At 37.2% G+C, this 8,363-nt stretch overlaps 1 long non-coding RNA gene across 1 annotated transcript in view; it reads right to left on the reverse strand.

Moving 5' to 3' along the window:
- Positions 1-368: 368 nt before the first annotated feature.
- The window catches only part of LOC126765005 (uncharacterized), a 15,182-nt gene continuing 7,187 nt past the window's right edge, over positions 369-8,363 (reverse strand). Inside the window, exon 3 of the long non-coding RNA XR_007668222.1 lies at positions 369-3,821. This is a non-coding gene — a long non-coding RNA (uncharacterized LOC126765005). The remainder of the gene's footprint in view (positions 3,822-8,363) is intronic.

Genomic DNA, 8,363 nt, shown 5'->3' on the forward strand with positions numbered 1-8,363 from the left:
CAATCTTCTATTGTTTTACATTTTAGAATATGATAGTTTTATTTTATAACACGGATGAATATTACAAAAGAACGATTAACAATTAACTTTAAATTTACACGAATAGGATATTTAGTTTTTTAAAAAAGATAAAAAGGTGTTGGTAGTTGAGTTTCTTTAAAAACGATACACTTCGGCCGTCTTCTGATAAATTCGTCAAATGCGCACGGCTACGCGTTTTCTCAACAAGTGTTCGTCTAACATTCGCACTTTCTGGTTTTGCGCTTGTTGTTCGAAACTTGCGAAGAAGAGCTTTATGCGAAAAAGGGTTTCAGCGTTGCTCAACCTCACAGCGTTGCTCAACCCCAGCGTTGCTCAACCCCAACCGTGGAAAAGTATTTTAAAAATGTAAAATATTTTCAATCGATAGGAGCTATATTGCCACTTATTTCTGTGATTTGCGGGTTTACCTGGTTGACACTTTTACTTTCTGGAAGGAACATCAGATATTGTTCAATTTAGGATTTTTAGCCTGCCATCGTCCCGCAAAAAACGCTTCACGTGTCAGAATGAACATCAGATTTTGTTCAGTTTATGATTTTTAGCTTTTTCCATCGCCGCAAAAGAGGCGTCACGCTTCTAGGCAAAGCCATGCTCAGGAAGTTGTAGTATGATTTACAATAAATTTGGGCTTCGGCTATTTGGCTGTCGCATTAACTTGTGACGCTATTGTTGCTATTTGAGATGATTGTTTTTTTTGTAGAACAATGTTTGTAGTTTTGGTGGGTAAAATATTTACAAGTGCACGCGTATTTTTTTCCGTAGGGGGAATCTGCTAAAGAAACTGCCAGAGTAAAACTGACAGCATGCACGATTCAGGGTGTCCGCTGGAGTAAACCTCTTTCGGGACCACGCCCTGACAGTATTAAATAACTATGCTGGACACTATGCTTACGCACTAAACCTTTAACCACGGCTGCTGTAGCTTGCATGCGGACCTGCGGGACAGCTTTTAACCACTACTTTGCAGGACCAAACGATAAATGCCTCTTCACTACCTACCTCCTTGGTTATTCCTGTGGTTTTATGCTTCTTCGCTGCATTTCTTTCATTCTGAGTTCTCGGAGCGCTATTGCGGTCTACTCTTTTATTTTAACCCACACCAGCTGTGATCGCAGCATGTGACTCACTATGTTGTCGGGCGTCATCCTTTCATTTGTTAGCTTTTCTATGGTGCTTCTCTCCACTACATACCTCGAGCCGCAGAAAAAGACGTGCTCTGCGTTTTCTGCGGCATTTCCGCAGAAGGAACATTATGTTTCGTCATGGTGGCCAAATTTGTGCAGTTATTCCCTTAAACAGCCATGGCCTGATAAGAACTGCGTTAAGTAGAAGTCTGTCTCACCGCGTTGTCTGTCAATCCAGGCCGGTACATTCTTAATTAGTCTATATGTCCATCTTCCTTTATATGCCACATCCCATTGCTTTTGTCACTCATCGAGACTTGTCTTCCTCTCCTTTTTGCTCTCGTCGACCGTTAGGCGCCTATTCATGGCTTTTGTTTTACAGCAGACTCTACTTAACTCAGAGGCAATTACATTCGGTGGCATAAGACCACATATAATAGCAATTACCGCGTGCCATACCATCCTAAACGCACATGCAACTCTATGCGCCCACTTGGACACGGCCTTTGCCTTATTGACACAATTTTTTGACGCAGGCCTGTCTCCCATATCGGAGCTGCGTACATCAGCATTGACTGGCTAACTTTAGCCAGCAGAGTTCTCCTACTTTGGCCTGGGCCAACAATGCTTGCCATGATTCTCGACAGGACCGCACTCACTGTAGCCGCCTCATCACAGGCGTTTTCAATGTGCGCCTTGAAATAGAGCCTCGTATCGATCATAACGCCATGATTTTGTAATTGATTTAAGAAATGTTTAGCTTTAAACTATAATTTTATTTTTTTATACATATTTTAACATTTAATTTACAACATAAAATCAATATAGTGTTTGCTCATTTTAATAAATTTTTCTGCTATTTATTCTGATTCCACAGGAACTTTGTAGTTTATGTTGAGGAATACTTAGCCGGTCAATCTTTTCTGGAGCATCGTTGCTCTGAGTCAAGTCTTGATTCGGCGCAAAGAAGAAAAGGATCGATCAGCGCTAGAATTTGTGGCTGGCAAAGAGCAGAGTACGTGAAGGAGAATAAGAATCGACGGATATATATCCTTATCGCAAATACTGAGGCTTTCTAAGGCACAAAACACTTGTGTTCTCGTAGTCATTTTCATTTTCCATGGTTGTTGAAAAAGCGCTACTTCTGCTTTGAGCTTCATTTTTTGCAGTTCTTTGTTTCCTGGCAAGATTTTCCTAAAGCGTCTAATTAGGCATTCAATGAGTATAGTTAAATCTTTTTCTTCCAAATTTAGGTTAAATTTTGGTAACAGCAGACTCAAATTGAAACCTTCAAGAACTTCATCGAAAAACCGTTTTTTAAAATCTTGTATGACCGTGTCAATGAGTGGAATGTATGCAGAAACCCAGCTTTGAGATGGGTAATTGTTTCGATGACTCTGACGACCACATGTTATGGGGATTTCCACTTCAACATCTAATTTTTCAACCATATGTGTAGCATTTGAAAAAATTACATTAAAGTGATGATCAGCATTCATTCTTCGCGTGTTCAGTGTTGCACCCAATGTTGTTATGACGTTTGATGCAAGGTCGATTGATTCGTTCTGCAGAATCACACTAAGTGGCTGCGTCAGTGACAAATCATCACTGAGACAAAAAATTCCAATAATAAATTCGAAGTTTCACAGTACTGTGACTAAATTCGACGCTTCTACTGCAGTCGTTCTATTCTTCCATTCGCTTATTTTTGTCAGTACTTGGGTGACTGTGAATTGATGAACGACATCATGTCTTTGTACCTACCTTGTCTCGCAAAGCCCAAGAATTGAGCTAAAACTGTGTTACGTTTCGGTTTTGAAACTTGGAAAAATGAAATTCTCTGAATATTTCAGATATCCTTGCAATCAAAGCAATTTGTTCAGATTAGGGGAAAAACATGGTATCATCTCAGCGTTTGTAGCTTCTTTTTTTATATATTTTTTCTTATATATATTATATTGCAACGCATATAAACATCCAGTCCTATATCTTTCTTGTCTTTCAAAACCAACTGTCCTGTCCCGAAAGTGAAATCTCCTCGTGGTTTTTTTCTTCAATACTTATATACTTCAATGCTTTTACTACTGTGATCAAATTGAACGGTAAATTTTTAATGTATACTTTGGGTGTACAGGCAACTTCCAATTTCCGATCCGGTGACCGGTCTGCTTTTTCCCTTTTGCATGCTGCACACGACGGGCTTTTATTTCCTTTGTGAAGTGCCGCTTTTCACTACACTTAGCACAACATTTGCTTCGATGATCCTCACTCGTACATCCCCTCGCCAGATGGCCGTATTCCAGGCACCTGAAACACTTTCTGAATTTCGGCTTTTCCCTTATTCTGCAGACCACACATCCAATCTTGATCTTATGAGCATCATGCAGCCGTTTTGAGACCACGTTTTGAGTCCACAATTTGTGATCGTATTGCAACCGAGTCTTCTTTAGTGGTTATTTTGTCCAGGTCTCGGATCTCCACTAATACCTAGTGGGTTTTGGCTCTTATTAGCGCCTGGTCGTCTAAAACCTTGCATATTTCCTTTTCTTATGCTCCCGTGTTCTTCATCTGGGCCATCTTCATTTCGAGTAGTATCTCGCCTTTTATCGTCTTCCTTATTCGCAAAACGTCCTCTCCGCTTCCTTTTTAATGGCTCTAAGCATATTGTTCAAAAATTAATATGTTCGTTTTCTTAAATAAAAAAAGTTAAGAAATTTGTAATACTTATGATAATGAAAACATATAGAGTCCAATAATTTGAAAAAATCATTTCTTTCCCTCGGCAATATGTTCAAATATCATTGAACATGTTTACTTATCGGATATGTATGCATATGTACATATGTACATACTTATGTACATAAACACCTGCAATGCGCATCCAATAAGAATAAAAATTCATGGGGACGCAAGTCATAAACAATATGCTACAAAACATACAAACATATATACATATATTTAGTTATTTAATATAGTTTCCTAAAATAGTATATAAGCAATGAAAATACCAAAATAATATCAGAATGAATATATTCTCACTCAAGCAAAGATCTTTATATAAACACCTTATAAAACCAGACACCATCACATCTCTCCCAACATGTCTTTGCCAACAATCGTCTTTTCGCGACGATGATAAAAGCTAAAATCATATATTGAACAATTTCTGATGTATCTTCTAGAAGGGAAAAGTGTCAATCCCGAAAAGCACAGAAATAAGTGACAAAAGCGGCAACATAGCTCTTGTCAACTTAAAATATTTTACAAATATAAATTATTTTTCCGCGGCTCACAAAAATCTTCGTCGATATGTATGCAATCTCATGCATAAACATACATATTTATGCTGCTTTGTAGACGAAGCAGTTCCATCGCAAAGGAAAGCAGTGACAGCACAGCTCGGATTTTCTACACACAACACAATGTTGTGACGCTTTGTCGTTTTGTCAGTCCTTCGTTATACTATGTTCGGACCGACATTGAAAACATTTTGAAAACACATTTGTATGTTGTGGAATCTAAGTCGTTCGGACCGACAATGTGTGTTTTCGATGAGTTTTCACTGATAACTATCAATAGCGGCATTCTCTTGCTCTTGCAAGATTGCACGATGACACAAAATGCAAAAATCCTGTACCGAAATATGCAAGGCCAAGAGAGTACCCATTGCAGAATCTAGTGATATATGACGGCACGAAAATAAACATAGGTTTTGGTCTGACATATTTTACAGCCATTGCAAATAATTTTCTGCGTGTGTTTGTTGTTGTGCCGTTGCACCAAAAGGAAAATTCTGCAATTTCTGCACAGGGCAAGGTTTTGCAAGAGCAAGAGAATCCCCCTATTATGAGAATATCAAGCGACAGCTGTATTTATATATGGAATGTAAACGAATATCAAGTGACAATTTAGGACCTGCAAAATATGTCTTCCAAAAACATCGATTAAACTAGAGCAGGCACCGATTATAATGAGTGGAATGTAAGTTTTGAAGTAGTTTTCAGCGAAAACTGGGTTTTCGTTTGACATATTTTACATGGACGAAAACACAAGTTTTCGTGCGAAAACCAGTTTTTCCCACGAAAACATGTTTTCGTTGTCGGTCCGAACATAGCATTACATTCACTTTTTGACAAAGCGTGAGCTTCGGCCATTGGTTGCCCGTGACAACGGATATTTCGCATGAAACAATATGTGTACATAATTACCTACAAAGTTGTGGACAAATTTACAAACATTATGCGTATAGTGCTGAACACATTGGGCGCGACACGACATGGCAGCACGACAGTGAACTGAAAATGGCGTCGTGAATCCTACTACATGAACATTTGTAAGAAGGCAGCGAAATAACAATGGCCGGCCTGTACACAAAACAACACAGCTATCCATTTTGTATGTACACAATTTCGTTGTGGCCATACTAATACCTTTCACTTCAATGGTATTTAATATTTTGTTCAAAGTGAAATTTTTTATACCAAAAATAAGTAAATAGGTAAATATTTTTCTTTTAAATTATCAATTGTTAATACAAATGATATAATAGAGCTATTTTATGCTTTTATTTGTAAAATAACGTCAGGTTTGATAGAGCTTTGAATAATTTTACATTTTACATATTAGCGGCAACACAACTCTACCTCATATCTCTACTGTCAACCCTACTGTCGTCCTACTGTCGTTGGCAAATATAAAAATATATTGAAGTTAGCGAGACCGACAACTGTCGGCCTGCAGTCATGTAGTCGTGCAGCTGTCAAAATAACTGTTTCCATAAAAACGTGTGTATTTTAATAATGGGTTGTCAAAAAAGTCTTGCGGTATTTTTATTGAAGTTTTTTTTTTATTGAAATTGAAATGAATTTTTGATGACTCATGCCCAGCTCTTGACCGATGCTACGGCTGCTACTATGCCGGTCTCTTTCGACCAATTCAGCGATTTTATCGCAATTTTCGATGACAGGCCTTCCGGAGCGTGGCGCATCTTCGACCACCTCTACACCAGAACGAAAACGTTGAAACCATCGTTGTGCGGTGGAAATGGAAACTGTATCGGGTCCATAAACTGCACAAATTTTATTGGCGGCTTGAGATGCATTTTTGCCTTTATCGTAGTAGTACTGTAAAATATGCCGTATTTTCTCTTTATTTTGCTCCATGTTTGCGACGCTATAACTCACGAACGACTTAAAAGAAACAACAATCAATCAAACACGTGTTAGCGAGTGAAATGAGCTTTCCAAAAAGGTATAGCATGACCCGATGCGACGAATAAAACTAGACCTACGCGCTTTCAGCGCCAACTAGCGAAAATACCGCAAAACTTTTTTGACAAACCCCTTCGTAAAATGAAATATCGTAAAGTTGGCCCAGAGAACGTTTATCATAGAGAAGGTTCACGGCGCGGAGAACGTAAAAATGTTTTTGGCTAACTCGGTCGAGATGAGGGAGTTTCACGACTGCCAGCTCGGCAGGAGAAATCTTAACAGTTGCGCTTGAATAGAGCTGAGCATCTCAGTATCAGCAGGAATAATGGGATGCCCAACTTATTCCAGTGTGAGAGCGCCTCAAAATAAGCGTTTTTTATAACATTTTCCATTATGGCCAGATCGAACAAAATAACAATTTTTGGGCATTTATTAACCCAATACCCAACATTTAGTACGAATATAAATTACTAAATAGTGGTTATTTATTATATGGAGAAACTATTTAAATATTTTTAAAGAATATTATAACAACTGACTTTTGTCCTTTCAATACCCAATAATAGGATTTAAGGTTGTTAGCTCTCAATCATTAAAAGTTTTTAATAATTTTCAACTGAAAATAATACTATGATGTTTCAAATTACAAAACATTTCATCAAATACCTTTAAATTTCACAAATTTATTTAATTTTCATTGTTTTGCATTTTTGATAAGAGGTCTTGAACGATGCAACAAATCCATCCATTTATATATTTTTTTGGTAAGATTTCAATCTGGCCATCGCTCGTTTCCAATTGCTAAACGTCAAAACCTCCTCAATCCAGTCAACTGTCAAAGTTTAGGTGGTTTTGACGTTTAGCAATTGTTCTCTCTTTTCCAGTGAGAGAGGAATTGGGCATCCCATTATTCCTGGTATCAGTTCAGTCGTTGTCGAGCCAGCAACGCAGGAATAATGGGATGCCCAACTTATTCCAGTGTGAGAGCGCCTCAAAATAAGCGTTTTTTATAACATTTTCCATTACGGCCAAATCGAACAAAATAAGAATTTTTGGGCATTTTAAATTAAAATACCCAACATTTATTACGATTGCAAATTATTATATATTGGACTTTTAATATATGGCGAAACTACTTAATTCCTTTTTTATGATTTTATGGTATAATAAAACAACTGACTTTCGATCTTTCAATACTTAATAAGGTGAATTAAGCCTGTTAGTCTCAATTAATAAATGTTTTTAATCATTTGTAATAAAAAATTAATTCTATTATGCATCAAATTACAAATTGTTTCATGAAATATATTAAAATTTCGCATTTTCTTTGATTTTCATTGTTTTAAATTTTTATTAGCTATCTCGAACGGCGGCAACAAATTCCTCCGTTCACATATATTTTTGGTATAATTTCAATCTGGCCGTTCCAGTCATTCCAATTGCAAAACGTCAAAACCTACCCAATCCAGTCAACTGTCAAAGTTCGGAAGGTGAGCGGCTTTCACATTTCCAGTGACAGGAGAGTTAGGGATCTCTTTATCTCTGCTTACATATGTGCTTTGATATCAAAAATATTCAGGGGTGTTGAGGAATGTGATAGTTGTCGGAATCATAATTGAAACCGATCAAAAAACGTAGTAGGTGTCATGAATTCAGATATTATTGGTTTGATATTCGAAACAGAATTCGTATTGGTTTTGGGTGTCACGGAAACCAATTTTATCGGGTTTGCTGTCAGGAACAAAACAAGAGGATAGTCGCACACAGATTTGAAATGTAAGTTAAGAAATCAAGTTATTTTATTGTTACGAATTGATTTATCTTTATTTCTATAGGAAAAAACATAAGAATAAAACACGAAATGTTTTAATTACTGTGTTTTGGAAAAAAATGCTGATATGTAAGGGAGGAGGAGCCTGATTTAGAGGCTTAAAAAATCATTTTTTTGATGTTTTTTTTGGGAGGGAAAGAAATATTGATTAAAGCG

This window comes from Bactrocera neohumeralis, unplaced genomic scaffold (assembly GCF_024586455.1).
Source record: "Bactrocera neohumeralis isolate Rockhampton unplaced genomic scaffold, APGP_CSIRO_Bneo_wtdbg2-racon-allhic-juicebox.fasta_v2 cluster10, whole genome shotgun sequence".
Classification (NCBI taxonomy): domain Eukaryota; kingdom Metazoa; phylum Arthropoda; class Insecta; order Diptera; family Tephritidae; genus Bactrocera; species Bactrocera neohumeralis.